We start from the raw sequence: 16514 nt of genomic DNA on the forward strand, positions 1-16514 counted from the left end.
GATCCGCCCCTACACCGGAATTAGCTCTCTTTCAGTCGTGTGTGGAAAACCCCTAAAACTGTCGCCGCGTCTCTGGCCCGAGGCGTCAATACTTTATACAGAAGCGAAAACTGGGCCGCGTCCAGGCTTACTTTATCGCGTTCTAAGCTCACGTTTGCTCTTTAAGTCCTTCCGTACGTATCTTGAGGGATAGTCATTCATAGTGGAAAATAAACTAAAGATTCTAATGAACAAGCTATGGTGGAATCGTAATCCAAGTATGATTCCATGAGTTTGCGCAAGTTGTTTGAGCCAATCAGTTGTGATGCTAATCCTCGCTTTCTGTGCTTAATTTTCTCTTTTCTTCTACTTTCTGTCTCCCAACCCTTTCCCTAACGTAAAGCAGCAATCTGGTAGCTGCCTCTGGTTAGCCTCCCTGTCTTTCTTCCTCTCTCTGTCTGCAGTGTGCTTATGTCAGTTGTTTTGCTACTGCAGCTGTTCAGGGTCAGTGGGAAAAAAAATCAGACACGCCGCCAGCGTCTCGGCAGTCATCAGTGCGCAAGTGGAACCGCAAACGCGCAGCAACTTCTTCGGGCAAACAACCAGTGCATGCAGTGCTATAAGATGATAAGGTATACGTGTGGAGGAAGCTTGGCTTCTAAATGTGCTATGATGAATCACGGAAACGGCTGCCCCAGTGCGTGCGCATCTATTTCTAGCATCTGCTCATACAGTGAGTTTTGACCGTCAAGGAAGTGGAACTAGTAGCACTAGTAGCAGCTCTTCTACTGAGACACAACTTTCTGCATTTCTGTGGTTGTCGCCTTCCGGCGGTTTTCTCGTGTGCCGGAAAGTAATTTGGATGCTGCATGGCGGTGAAGTAATGCTTACTTGATCTGCTCTGTTTTCCCCTCAGCGAGGAAACACAGGTAAATGGAAGCATTGGTCTCGAGTGAGGACGCCTCACGTTGTGTTCTGACGATGATAGCTCGTGCCCTCCAATTGTTCTTTTGCTGCGGCAGAAGGCAGTAAGGGTGTAGAAACTTCAAAAGCTGTTTCCAGGCGACATCTTAACAATGGCTCTTGTGCAGTGCGTTGTTTGCGCGATATGTCGTGTGCAGTAGAGCGTGAAATAATTTCGCGAAAATGCTGCACTTCTTCGACCAATGTACGGGCTATACAGGACGTCTAGGTACGGGCTATGGTCAAAAGGGTCTCATATCTTCTGTTGGGTATTCCGGTGCCCGGATAGCCCGCGCACATCGTATGTTAGAGCTGGAACACTAGCGCAGACGTGCTGTTGTTGTGCCCCCTTGAACAAAACTTCCGCTCTTTGCGGGCGCACACTCGTCGGCGCGGACACGACCTCGGAGCCCCGCAGTTGACGGCGCACAGCCCAAGTGTCTCGAGCGAAATTTCATGCCGCGCCTGGTACGCGTTTTTTTATCGCTCCGCGTCGCCGAGGGCTCGAGTGGCCTATCGAGGCGGCTGCCAGAGATAGGGCGGCCCGTTGTGGGGCCCTCTCGGTTGCGTGCGAGATAAGCGTCCTCGATCCTCTCGTGCCGCCGCCCGCTCGTCCGTTTTGCGCCACACCGTGGGCGGCGAAGATCAAGGGCCGCCCGTGAAGCAACACTCGCACAAGAGGCCGCCGAATGCCGGCGGAACGCGAGGCCTCGCTCTTTGCGGACGCCGCGCAGTTGTGCCTGGTGAAACGGTCCAGTTGTCGACTCGGGGTGCGGCGGCGCGGCCGAAAGAGCGGCTGCGACGACGCATGGCTTCCCCGCCGCCGAAAACGAAGCGGCGCGATGAGCGAGCCGGGCTGTCGTGGCATCGCCAGACGGCGCATTTTTTGGGGGCGTCGCAAGGATCCGCCGCGGAACGGAAACACGTGTTCCACAGCGGCACAGACCACCGCCGCCGGAATGCCGCTGCTTTTCGCTCCAGAAGATGAACGGCGGATCTTTTGGCATTAGACCCGTGGGTGAGACCGCCTACTGTAAGCGAGTGCGTTTAAATGGTTCTGGAGACATGCGTGGGGTGATTGCGGCTTTCTTTCCTTGACACTTCGGTAGCATTGCTGTGGCGCTATATTTAACGTTAGGATATTAGTATACTGACACTGTCCCATTGCACCGTCGAATTCGCTACGCTTACTGCAGAATTACTAAAAAAAAAATAATAATAAAACAACGAAGTTCACCAACAGCGAAACGAAATTTTTTCAGCAGCTGGAAATCAATCTCAACGATAACAATCGGTACAACCTGTGGCAGAGGCACACTTATTTAGTGTGTGCGTGTAATGCTTGGAGCCACATTGATGTGTTGACGAGCTTGGAAAGTGATCTCTCTCTCTCTCTGTCCTGACGCTGGGGCTACGTCGACCCGGCCTTCACTTGGTAGCGTGCAGAGACTCGGGGTTGAAGTAGGATTGAATCTTCGAAGTTGGTGAAATATGTACAAGCAGGTTTAATGGCACTTTGAGAAACTTATTTACAAGATTATTTACACGAAAAAGAAGGGTACATCAGCAAAATGGCAAGCGTTTAAGAGTTCATATCGAGAAGCGACTGGATGAGCCGTTTACCCAGGGCCCAGAGCGACATTTCGTGCTCTGCAGCGTCCTTAAAACCCCCTATGTCCAGCCCCTCTCTGAAGATGCTGACCAACCAAATCCAGGGCACGCCCCTCAGGTATCGGCATCCAATCGAACACATCACTGCACTGATGGTCTGAAGCACTGACTGGTCCGGCATTCATTCGTTGGGCGTGATCACTTGTTGGCGGGAAAAGCTTGGGAACGGCGAGGAGAGGAGGTACATTTCTATTCTTCAGCAAAGAAACCACAGGCTGGTTCTGACAAGTGGTTTTACTTCTCAGAAACCCGAGTGCACGTGGCGCCGCATCCGCTCCCAGCATTGTCCGTTTTCGACAATTGCAAATCTTTCCTGCATTCCTGGGAAATCACTTAATGGCTGTATGCGTCATGCTCCTTTCTTGTCCTGCACGTCAGCGGACATGTCACTCTGTCGTCTCCTTTGGAAAGTAGGCATTCCTCACTGGACGATAGGGCTTATCGACTGGAAGGGTGAACAAAAGAAAGAAAGCACTTCCTGCATTTCCCGCAGGGGGACGTTTCTTGGTGTTTTTCCAGACGTTCTCTTGGCAGGGTCAATTTGGCATTTGCAGAGTGTCCACAAAGCAAAACAGGCTTACAAAACAGGATTCCTGGAAACAGGCTCACTTAGAGCCATTGGACCATCACCACATATTCACAGCACTTTTCCATGCCCACAGGCGAACAATAGAGCGCGCAAATGCGGATGCTTGGTCGTAACAGCCTCCTCCCCCGCCAGAAGAGTCTCGGAGGGCAGCAGTCCCAGCTGCTGCATGAAGAGACGACTTAATGGCCTGCACGTGAACGCTTGAAGCTCGCTGTTGCTTGTCGCGTTGTCTTGATTGTTGTAGGCCAAATTGCTCGAGCTGTCTGAAACTCAACCACATGTCGAAGCAAGCACTCGGCTCCCGTCTGAAGAGACCAGGTTAAAAGAAAACTGCCATTGTTGTTCGAGAAAAGCCCACTCTCAAGACGTTCAGGACCCACGTATTCCTAGAAAACCAAACGTGCTGCTTTACATAGCCACACATATACAAGCGCACGAAAAAAAAAAAAAAAACCTGATTATCAATTTGGATACATGGTGAGGAACATCTCGGACCGCTTAGAAAGAGCGGCTAAGCGCGTCCGCATTCCCATTTAACTTCCCCTTTTTGTATCTTATTTCAAAATTGTACTGCTGTAAAATCAAGCTCCACCTAAGAAGGCGACTGTTCTTCGATGTCGCAGTTTGCAGCCAAGCCAGGGGACAATGGTCCGTCTCTACGGTGAATTTGGCCCCTCCAAGATAGCACTGCAATTTTTGAATGGCCCATACAATGCAAGCGCGCTCTTTCTCTGACGCGCAATAAGCCCTCTCTCTAGAACTCATTTTTCTGCTCAGGTAGAGCACGGGGTGCTCATTACCGTCGTCATCTCTCTGGGAGAGAACAGCACCTAGCCCTCGATCACTGGCATCACACTGGACCGTGAATTCTCGGTCATAGTCTGGAGCTCGCAATACCGGACGGCTAATCAGCACAGCCTTCAGGTTTACGAAGGAGGCTTCCTTTTGTTCGTCCCAGACTACATTTGTCGGTTCTGTCTTGCGGAGAGCGTCGGTCAGAGGGCTAGCCAAAGATGAATAGTGAGGGATGTAGTGGTTGTAGTATCCCGTCAGCCCTAAGAATGCCCGAATTTCCGTCTTCGTGCTCGGCCGCGGGTAGTCTGCTACCGCAGAAATCTTAATCTCGCTGGGTTTCCTGAAACCTTGACCTACATTGTGACCCAAGTAGTCCACGGTCGCCCTTGCCAGGCAACATTTCTCGGCCTTTACGGTTAGTCCAGCTTGACGCAAAAGGCTCAGTACAGCTCTTAGATGTACCATATGGTCCGCCCATGAGTCGGAAAAAACCGCAATGTCGTCTAAATAAGGCACCGCGAATGTTTCACACCCCTTTAAAACCCTATCCATGAGTCGGGAAAAACAAAATGGAGCATTTTTGAGCCCGAAACTCATCATTGTTGGCTGGTAGCTGCCCGTCGGAGTGACGAAAGCCGCGTATCTGCTGGCGCGTTCAGTGAGCGGTACTTGCCAGTATCCTCGAGTAAGGTCCAGCGTAGTCACATATGCCGCTCTACTGACCTGTTCTACTCTCTCCTCAATATTCGGAATAGGATACACTTGATCCCTGGTGAGAGAATTTAGCTTTCGGTAGTCTACCACAGGCCTAGGGTCTTTACCTGGAGCTTCTACTAAGATCATAGGCGAAGCATAATCGCTTTCCGAGGGTTTTATTACTCCCAATTCCAGCATGCGAGTTACTTCCCTATCCAGAATTTCTCTTTGCCTTGGAGAAAATCGGTAGCACCTTGATCGCACTGGCACGTCTGAAGTCAGCTCAATATCGTGCTCAGTCAAATCAGTCCTGCCTGGCCTGTCCACGAAGCAGGCCTCAAACTCTGTTATTATCTCGCCCAGATAGGACAGCTGGGATTTCTTTAGTTCTCCTCTCTGCTCCGTCTTTTTGAGAAGCTCCTGAGCGTTGCTTCCTTTTTCGCTGAGGCAAATCAAGTTGTCCCCCATCTCCTCGAAAAGGTTTAACGTTAGATTTACCACGGCTTGCTCCATAGCTAAGTCCTCTCGGGTTCCACTTAGAAGTCTTGTGAGATTTAGACACTGGCGGCAAGAGGTTATTCTCAAGAACGTCCTCATTCCGCGTCTCATCAAGCTCACTTTCAAGTTGACTTATTTGAGATGCCTCGCTCTCAAAGTTTTCTGACCTGTTATCTTCCGCATCTACCACTGTTTTAACTGCCGTTTCCTCCGCTGTGGATTTTTCTGGAATGAGCAGTGTAGCTAGTTCTCGCGTCTTTGAACGTGTTAAGGCTTGCACAACTCTGTCTCCGAAAAGGATGCCCCTCTTTCGCAGTAGCATGTCCGATTTGTTGGAGAACAAATACGGATAGCACTTAGGAAGCTTTCCTGAAACGGCAGCCTCGGTTGTTAACTCGCCGAAAGGGCCCTCGATGACCACGTTCGCGATTGGCAAGCACACACTCTGTTCCTCCACTACCTGGCGGATCCATGCACACTGTCCTGTATAGTCGGAAGCAGACACATACGCCGGATGGACAACATCCATCGTTGCGGCCGAATCGCGCAGTACCTTGCAAGGCTTCCCGTTGACTACTAGGTCATGCATGTAAGGTTCCAAAAGATGCATATGTTCATCGCAGTCACTGACATACGAGAAAGCAATCTTTTCTTTCCGGCAGTTGACGGCAATGTGACCCTGCTCATTACACCTAAAGCATGTGAGCGGCTTCCTAGCCTCAAGCTTATTCTTTGTGTTCTGCGCGTTGGTCACTTCCCCACTTTTCTCACTGCCGTCCTTTCTAGGGCGTTTGCCTGAAGAAGCCTTCCTTTCTTCGTTTGCAAATCTAGCAAAGTGCCTTTTCTGACGGTTATTCACCCTCAACTTGGGATTGCGGGGCCTATCCACTACTGGGTTGCTGAATTGTCGGCGCGAGGCGTACTCCTCAATGAGTTCGGCAGCTTCAGTTGCCGACTTAATATCGCCTCGGTCCTGTAACCAATTTCTTTCTTTTCCTGGGAGGCAGTTATAAAACTGCTCCAAAAGAATTCGCTCGACTACAGCGTCCCTATCACTGTAGGAATCAGTGCTCTTTAGCCACTCGCCCAAATTGACTCTGAGATTGTACAGGAATTCAGGGTAACTCTCGTCTCTGGACTTAGTAGCGTTCCGAAAACGTTGTCTGAACGCCTCGGCGCTAAGCCTATACTTTCTCAGAAGGCAAGCTTTGACCTTCTCGTAGTTGTCCGCGTCCTCCTTGCTTAGCCGCGCGACAACCTCCGCTGCCTCGCAGGGCAGAACCGTCAATAATCTCCGAGACCACGTGTCTCGCTGGAAGGACAGTTTTTCGCAGGTTCGCTCAAAGTTAACCAGATACAGACCGATATCCCCTGATATCACATATGGCTGCATGTACTTTGACATCTTGAAACCTGCCTCCTTGTTGAGAAGAGGTACCGCTAGCTGGGGACAATTGCCCGACCTCTTGCTCAACTCTAGTTCTAATTTCCGGAGCTCAACTTCTAGCTCCAGCCTTTTTGCTTCTCTCTCAATTTCACGCTTCTTTTCTTCTTTTTCCCTCTCAAGTTCACGCGCCTTTTCCTCTTTTTCCCGCTCTTTCTGCTGTCTGAGCTGCTCCTCCTTTTTTTGTCCGATGAGGTTCCATGCTTCACTGAGCTCCTCATCATCGGTTCCCAAATCTGTGATTGCCTTTATAATCAAGGGTTTTCGTGCCAAACCACTTGTATCAATTCCCAATTCCTCACACAATAGCAACAGGTCCGGTTTCTGCAGCTTTTGTAGGTCCATGATCGCTCCGAGTGTCGGCTACTTCCAAAACAACAGTGCAAACTACCAAACCTAAAGGCGTTTCAACACTTTTTACCAGTTCTAAAATCTAACCCTGTTCTAGAACCTGGTCCACATCAGAAGAAAAGCCAAGCACTCACCCACACATGCGATCGATGTTCCGAGCTGCTCTCTTGTTGGCCGATTGTTGCTCCTGCTTCTTGCTTGGGATGCCACCTCTGATCACAAGATGTTGTGGCTTGTAGCTTCAGATCCACCTCCAATCACCAGATGTTGTGGCTTGTAGATTCAGATCCACCTCGAATCACCAGATGTTGTAGCTTGTAGATCCAGATCCCACCTCCAGTCATCAGATGTTGTGGCTTGTAGATTCAGATCCCACCTCCAGTCATCAGATGTTGTGGCTTGTAGATTCAGATCCCAACGCTGGTCACCAGTTGTCGTGACGCTGGGGCTACGTCGACCCGGCCTTCACTTGGTAGCGTGCAGAGACTCGGGGTTGAAGTAGGATTGAATCTTCGAAGTTGGTGAAATATGTACAAGCAGGTTTAATGGCACTTTGAGAAACTTATTTACAAGATTATTTACACGAAAAAGAAGGGTACATCAGCAAAATGGCAAGCGTTTAAGAGTTCATATCGAGAAGCGACTGGATGAGCCGTTTACCCAGGGCCCAGAGCGACATTTCGTGCTCTGCAGCGTCCTTAAAACCCCCTATGTCCAGCCCCTCTCTGAAGATGCTGACCAACCAAATCCAGGGCACGCCCCTCAGGTATCGGCATCCAATCGAACACATCACTGCACTGATGGTCTGAAGCACTGACTGGTCCGGCATTCATTCGTTGGGCGTGATCACTTGTTGGCGGGAAAAGCTTGGGAACGGCGAGGAGAGGAGGTACATTTCTATTCTTCAGCAAAGAAACCACAGGCTGGTTCTGACAAGTGGTTTTACTTCTCAGAAACCCGAGTGCACGTGGCGCCGCATCCGCTCCCAGCATTGTCCGTTTTCGACAATTGCAAATCTTTCCTGCATTCCTGGGAAATCACTTAATGGCTGTATGCGTCATGCTCCTTTCTTGTCCTGCACGTCAGCGGACATGTCACTCTGTCGTCTCCTTTGGAAAGTAGGCATTCCTCACTGGACGATAGGGCTTATCGACTGGAAGGGTGAACAAAAGAAAGAAAGCACTTCCTGCATTTCCCGCAGGGGGACGTTTCTTGGTGTTTTTCCAGACGTTCTCTTGGCAGGGTCAATTTGGCATTTGCAGAGTGTCCACAAAGCAAAACAGGCTTACAAAACAGGATTCCTGGAAACAGGCTCACTTAGAGCCATTGGACCATCACCACATATTCACAGCACTTTTCCATGCCCACAGGCGAACAATAGAGCGCGCAAATGCGGATGCTTGGTCGTAACACTCTCTATCACACACACACGCATTCACGAATTCCGTTAGCCTTCAATGAGGAAGAACGTTTCTTGACATGCACGCACAGCGACATGCGTTGTTAAATGTCGCTGCTGCATAATTCTCACTACAATCTCGCACACACTACGATGTGATTCGATTTCCCACTCATCGTATAAGCCATGGTGCCGATATTGCTAGACACTTCTCTATTTCGCTGCTGCTCGGAAGATACTTTTTACTTGTGCTGTCACTTAGTTCCATGCGCTGCTTACAGAGAGAGAGGGAAAAAAATGGTAAAGAATACATTGCGTCAAATGCTTTCTTGTGTGCAAGCGTAGCGAACTTTTTGCATGCAGTTGACTTGCTTCTGACAAGTGCGCTGCGCTCCGTGGGCTAAAACGAGAACGTCACTTGGACTGCATGGAATAATAGGCGCGAACAAAACTTAAGGACGGACAGAAACTGAAAAATGCGGCGTGATTTCAGCGAGATGCGACTTTGGTGCCGTACTCCGAAGGAGTATAGACGGCTTCTTACAAGATGGCATCGCAGTCGTTTTTTGTTCTACGCATGAAATGGACCCAAACTGCTGGCGTCTCTGCAGGCATCTTCGACGCAGCTTGGCTTGGACCCAAGAGCGAACAGCTGCTCAACTTCGTGCTACCAGAAGCAGCGAAGGTTGTACGCATCGATATGGTAAGGGTTTCACAAAATCTGCGCGAGTATAAGCTCTAAAGTAACTCTGCCGAGTTATCGCAGTGGAGAAGCGGAAACACGCCACTGCGAAAAACAGACCTACTTGATGAGGCGCTCTATTTTCTCGGGCTAAGAAACTGGAAAGAAGAAAACAAAATGATGGACTGAAATAATTCGCATGCACACACGGGTAAAATATTTTCTGCCATGAAATAAATGTGCGTTCCATTTGGTCATTTTGGTCACATGCGCACTGGAATTGCCCATAACAGACGGCATCGACTCGCTCTATCCACTCTTCCGGCAACGATGTCGATGCTGTAGCAATGAAGACAGAGCCTGTTGGAGGCCCGATCGACGAAGATCGGGCCCCGTGCACTGCCGACGAGCCTTTGTCTCCGCACAGGAGCGCTCTTTGGGAAAGAAATGCCGATACGGTCCTACGATACGGGGATATCCTTTTCGATAGCCGGCACAGCGTTGTTTATAAACTCCGCCAGACACGCTCGTCGACGAATTAGCCCACCTTGGCCTCCGCGAACCAACTGGACATGTTGCCGTCACCGACATTCGATACCATGCCGCCGCGTCTGATTGATTGATTTATAGGAAGGGAAAGGCGCGGTAACCGGTAACTATCTCACTTGTTTTCTGTGGACATCTCAACCGCGCCCTAAGGGAAGGGAGGAAGGTGGGAGTGAAAGTGGAAAGAGAGAAAGAGGAGCCGTAGTGGAAGGCTACGGAGTAATTTCGACCACCTGGGGATCTTTAACGTGCGCTGACATCGCACAGCCCTCTTCGTTTCGCCTCCATCGAAACGCAGCCGCCGAAGTCGGGTTCGAAACCCGTGGGTGAGAATTTTCCTAGGCAAGCGGCCATGGTCTAAACGCCACAGTGGAGTGTCTCAATCTCAGAACAATTTCAAACCGAACTTGTTTCAACGTCCATGCAAAACACTAATTTGTTATATACTGACAGAATGGACAGAATATAATTTGAAACCTTTGTCCTATAAATTACAGAAGATGAATTATTCCTTTGTATTCCCCTAAACTTTGATATTCATTATTTGAACGCCGTAAAAACTTCACTAAAACTTGCTTCTTGTTGTGGAAGCTGATTGTTATCGAGTACCCATGGTACGAAGCACCTTAGTATAATTTGTGGTATACTCACTGAAAATTGTGTAGACGTTAACTTTTTTCTCGTTGAATTATTTTGAGTGACGCACGAATTGGAATAAAACGAAGTCATCCACACGTCTAATGCCCATAGACATTAGATGCGTGGATGAGCTCATTAATTGTGTTCCTATGTGAGCATGCAATAGTTTGTCGAATATATTAATATGTTAAAAGTTGATTTTTTTACTGTTAACCGGAGTAATACATATGCTCCATATCATAGCATTATTCGCCTGTAGTTTGTATCTGCTCTTTCCTAAATTGTATTCTACAAAGTATACGTGTGTCATCTCGTACGTCTATTTAACTAGCGAACAATTTGCAATCGAATCCCTTTTGTGATGTTTCAGCTACAAATAATGTATGACAGTTGTGACAATATAGGTAGCTTTAGCTATAACATATAGCGCGAAAATCTTTAATATATGCGATGATATTTTTATTCACCGCATTGGCTAAACCAGCCTGTTGAAGAGACGAAATGAAAACAAATATTCGGACAGGAACAGTAATCGTGGTGCCATGACCATTTTTTTAATTAAATTTTCATATGTCGTGGGCTAATGTCTCGACACAAAGGAATGACCCTTAGGTTTGCCAGATGCGGCGTAGTATTCTCGAAAAAAAAAAAAAAAACGCCTATCACTAAAGCTGGAAAACGCCGTTTTTGTCGTTTCAAAAAGTTGCACGTTTGGAGGCCGGCTGGTTGCGTAAAATTTTGTCATCCACTGTTTTTTACTCACCGCATTTGGGTAACGTTTACTTGTATAAGAAGTATTAAAAGTGTGTTTTATTGATGCAGTTGATTTAGTAAAAAATCGCGAACTTTGCTTCAAGAACAACGCGCTACAAAAATGTTAATGTTCAACCTTACATACTGGCGTGACGCATTGCGTTGTTTGCACTAAAATATTCTGTGTTTATTACGCAGGTCATATTGTTAATTTAAGGCAGAATTTGGAGCTCTAAGCTGCTATGTGTGTTCTCTGTAACGCCACCAAAAGTATCATGCTGGAAAGCGATTTGTTTAAGATTGTAATTATAAAAATTACACATTGAAAAATCATCTTCAAAAATATAGTATTGTTAGTGGTGGTCAAATCTGACAAATGGAATAATATATTAATAACCTAGATTGAATACTATTGCACCTAGCAATAAAAAAGAATGCAGGACAGAGAAAAAGTTCAGCCTTCACTTGCGTTCTGCCATGAAATTGACAGAAATAGTGAATTAATACCATTTTAAGCTATATTAAGTATTTGTCCCAGAAGCAGAAAAACGGTGTTAAGCGCTGACAATGTTTTAAATTTTACTTAAGGTAAAATGTAACTAAATTAAGCAAATACTAAATTGAAGTTTTGATGCCTATTCCATAAGGGGGAGCCATATAAGCACATCTATAGAACAAAAACAAGCATTTTTATATTTCTAATATTACATTTTGCAGAATTCAATATATTTACTGACTCAAATTAACAAAGTACTTTGCATTGTTTCCACAGATTTTGATAAAAATTGATGTTGCCGCCGTTTCTTCAATTCTAATCAGTTTTCCTTATTTTACCATTTTCTTACTTTTGTCCAATTTCAAAATAATATGCAGATACACACACAAATCTAGAGCTTCAAATTTTTTCAGAAATAAAGAATGGAACCTAGATAATGTAGAAAAATAGTTTCTGTGCCAAGATATTATTGGATCTTGCAAGAATGCAGGCTGAGTTTGGCCATTATCAGCACAAGCACTCGGTTTAATATTTAATGTTATATTTTTAAACAGTATAACGCAACACTTTTTAGTCCGTGATATTTTTGAGGTACTGAAGATTTTTGAGAGGGATTTGAATGAAAATCGAAGATGATCTTTTTTTAATTGCAGCAAATTTGCCCTTTACTGCTGTTTTCGAATTCTGAGGAATTTTGATGCGTTGTGGAGAACACACCTAGTGGTCTGGAGCTCCAGATACTGCCTGGAATTAAGAACATGCGTCAGGAAGTGAAAACATATTTAGTGCAACCAACCTAATGCATCATATGCCAGTACATAAGGTTAAAAATGAATATTTTTGCAGCGTATCGCTCCTGAAGAAAAGTTTGCGATTTTTTAATAACACAACTGCAAAAACAAAATAGGTTTCTAATAGTGTTTGTAAATATAAAACCTGCATATATTTAGTGAGTAAAAAAGAGCAGATGACAAAATCATGGTATCCAAACTTGCAACATTTTGAAATGGCAAAAACAGCGTTTTCTACCCCTAGAGATATACCATACAATAGTTTTTTTTCGAGGAAACTACGCGTATCTTGAAAAACTAAGGTTAATTCTTTTGTGTCTAGATACTTGCCCACCACATATAAGAATTTCATTGGAAACGAAAGATGGCCATGGGACCTCGATTATGTTTCTTATCTGAGGCACCCATAATACGCTGTGAGAAAGCCAATATCAAGGGCTTTTTTTAATATTCCATATTTCGAACGGTTGTGCCATCTAAGAAAATTAGAAAGCTAGGCACACCTTAGGTGTAGCCACCCCTCACTTTCTGTTACAGCTGCATTTGCTAAGCTGAATTAATGCGTTGATTACTTTATTTTAGCCACGAATATAGCGCTATTACGTGTCAATTTTAAAGAAAGGCCGCAGTGACGCGATTCCTGTAGAATTTGTAAGTGAAATCTGTAAACCTTACAAATCTACCCATATATATGATCTCTTGCAGGTTTTATTTAAGCTACATTACACCTGCTGCGCCCCATAGCTTGAGCCAAGGGTTATAAATAAACCATTAGAAACATACGATGGAAACCGGTGGTGCATTGCTGGCAGCCACTGAGGACAGCGCAGAAAATTTTTATTTTGTACGTGGGGAAGTGAGGTTATTCGCTTCAAGTACTAAATATTCACTTTAGACAATAAATAGGACTTACAGAGTCGGTGAGCACGTTCGGAAACCCCTGTTTCAATATTTGCGGTTAGAAACCTCATGCGTACCTTTTTTTCCAGCTGTAGATAAATTCCGGGTTATGTAGATACCGAAACCGTTACCAGCCCATTCGCGCACCTCAACTGTGCTGCTCACAACATGATTTTGAGCGGACAAAACAACCTGCCGCTAAGATTGCTAGCCCCATGCATGAGTAAGGGTGATATGCTGGCGATGGTTGCTTCGCGTCGGCCCTTTGGCGCACATGAAGGCTCGAGTTACAATGAGCGCGCCGAACTTTGCAATGCGGATAATGACTACAAAGCGGTAAGGATATAAATGAGTTTAACAGTATTTTTCAGCTGTAAAATACAAATACAGTCTTGTTGGACGATGTGCTGGCGCGGACGAAGAAACCATAGGCAACTTGTAGGTCTAACGCTACACAGGGCTGTCGAGCCAAGCCAAGTCCTCAATTGTATTGTCCGGGAATCAGATTTCTGTATTTTCGTGGTTTCCTATTGTATCTGGCGTTCAAAATGCAGACTTGAGGGTTCTTTATCACAAATAATCAAACGTGGATTGTGCCGGTACTCTTCAAAGTAGCAACACCATTTATTGTGTAAGTCATTAATCAGTAATTTAGGTAAATAATGTCAATAAGGATTCCAAACAAAACCTTTTCTGTGGCGCTCAAGGTAGCTTCCAGCAATATATATCTGGTTTCCTTTGCCTGCCTCCGAAATGTTTTTTTTTATCCCTTGGATCAAATTTGCTTGGACAAGCAGTATATGTGTAAAAATGATGCACCTGTGAGCTACCCGTTTAAGTGAGCTCCCGTTTAAGTGAACTACCCACAAAACCAGTCAAAAGCGTATATCAGCTAACCAGCGGCCAGTGCAGCAGTCGTGGGCTTAGATCGCTTGTGTATATTATATCTTGCCATTTAAAAAAAATGAAAATGGTCGCCGAACATTCTCTTGGTAACGATTATTAGTATAAACTGTTTGCACATCGCAGAAAGCGTAGGAGCGGCAAAAAACTAGCGCGCCAGTCATATGCGGAGACAGCCGATAACCAAGCACTAATTCCTAGTGTGGGATGAAACACTGGCTGTCTCAGCCGTATTGCTGTGGAGGCGATCAAAATGCAACAGGTCACATGCTATGCAATGTATGTGCGTCTTTCATCCTAATAAACCCAAGGCAGCTGAAACTAGTCTGGAACTCATCAGTATAGTGTTTCTCATTGACCATAAATTTCGGTACATGAATCCTGTAATTTTCTACATCTTCCTAAAATAATGCGCGCGATTTTATATGCCTCGTAATAGCGTTGTAAATATTGTTTCCTCATTGTTCTTGTGCAGGTGCCATTTGCGAAAAAGTTGGGGTGGACGATTTGGAGGCACACGCATTTATTCGCAGGTGGCTGCCTGGTTCCTGTGACAGGGGGGGTGGAAGAAAAAGGCGTTATGCTGAAACCTCCCCTGGCGAACCAGGCATGCCACCTGTGAATGCAATTGCAGGGTCAGCCCCCTCACTACGCCTATGAGTGTGCCCTCCAGCTCCCTGGCCCCTTCCACTTCCCGAGAGCCCGCCCTGCCCTGACCAACCCTGCCACTGCCCCGCTAACTGCTGCTGTGTGTGCTCTCAGCGCTGGCTAGTAACAACTGCCGTCTATAGTAACAATTGCAATAAATATTATCTTTTTGTGAACCATGCCCTTGTTTTGTGAATATCTACTGGTTGCTCATGAGCAACAATTTGAATTTATATGGCCACTCCTATTTGAAAGGCCATTATTGTCCCAGCAAGTTCGATGTGCTGTCACGAATATGGCTAGAATGAAAAAGGCTGCATTGTATGGCCTGCACAGGCAGTGCCACAGAATGTGTAATCTTGACATCATCAATGGCACATGAATGGAGTAGCCGGTGTACCCATAAACCATTGGATTAATATTGGTATCGACAATATGCGGCATGAATGGAGTAGCCAGTGCACCTGCAATGGCTAACCATTGGTATGATATTGGCATTGACAATGGGCCATCAATGGAATAGCTGGTATTAAACAAATATTGGTAATACAATGATGGTATAATGCTGGACAGTATTGGCAAGAATCATGGTGCATGAATGGAAAGTCTAATATTGTGCCTACATTGGTGGCTCCAGCTTGGTTGAACACTGGACCAATCTTGGAACGAAAGATGGGCGAAGAATGGAGAATGTAGTAAAATGCCCAAATGCCAATATCAGTCCAATATTGATGCCATTCTTTTCCAGTGATGAACCATTGTTGGACCAATGCTGGTGTGCTGCTTGGGGTGAATTGGCCTTCTCGGCTCTAAGAAAAAAAAAAAAAAAAAAAAAAAACGGGCAAACCGACTGCGAAGACTTCCAGAACTGAACATTCAGAGGGTATGGACACAGACGTCCAAAATGAAAGGAAAACGGTTGGAATTCTTTTAAAAGTCTTGAGTGCTTATTTGAACTTTTCGTGGCTGTTTTTCGTCATGCGCTCGATATCCGTAACTGCCTTTTTTGTGTATGCTTTCGTTAGCTCGCCGGGCACACATACTTCACAAAGGAGGAGAAGAAAGTTAAGAATGAAGCTGTGTGGCTTTTCTACTAGTCACGATAACACGCACATTTTCGTACCCGCCCGAGTTCACAAAACCAGCCGTTTCCGTGGCAGCCGATAGAGCGCCATGTCGAGCGCCTTCCTATGGAGTGTACAAATCCTCATTTCATTCTTCTTTCGCTGCCGTACGCACACACACGCACGCAGGAGCCCTTCAAAAAACTTGTTTGCGAGCGAACTAACGCGGGACCATCGACGGCACTCAGCTATTTTCGCTCTCGGGTCGTAAACTCCGAGCCTCTCCTGAGCCGGGGCCGACGGAACCCGAGGCTCGGCGCAGATAAAAGAGCGATACCGAAGCGTAAGCCGGGATGGCGCGGAGGAGCGTTTGATTTAGTCGGCTTCTGTTTTATAGCTCGATCAGGCGGGCCGCGTGCGCAAGAAAAAGAACCGTTTCCGTTCTCCTGCTTCTGTTGCAGCAACCCCGCTTCCCTTCCTTCACTCCCTTCCCTTAGTGATTCTTTTCTGGCCCGGCTCTGTTTATTCTTATTTTCCCCTTCCTTCGAGAAAGCGTGGCCGCTGCTTCGCCGGAGGGGATGCCGCACCGTCGCGTATTATACGTACGCTTTGTGCGCTGCCCATGGATGGAACGCACTTTTATTTTCCATTCTATTGCTGTTATTCTTCGGCAGCCTCCCTCGACCCCTATTTAAAAGAAAGAGGGG

At 46.3% G+C, this 16514-nt stretch overlaps 1 long non-coding RNA gene across 1 annotated transcript; it reads left to right on the top strand.

Moving 5' to 3' along the window:
• The first annotated feature begins 1463 nt into the window (after window positions 1-1463).
• LOC146206066 (uncharacterized) lies at window positions 1464-15028 on the top strand. Its single transcript, XR_014703237.1, has 3 exons — window positions 1464-1960; window positions 8997-9088; window positions 14571-15028. It is a non-coding gene; the product is annotated as an uncharacterized LOC146206066 (long non-coding RNA).
• The last annotated feature ends 1486 nt before the right edge of the window (window positions 15029-16514 follow it).

Source organism: Amblyomma maculatum, chromosome 1 (genome assembly GCF_055883805.1).
Source record: "Amblyomma maculatum isolate TAMU_Amacu chromosome 1, ASM5588380v1, whole genome shotgun sequence".
Classification (NCBI taxonomy): Eukaryota; Metazoa; Arthropoda; class Arachnida; order Ixodida; family Ixodidae; genus Amblyomma; species Amblyomma maculatum.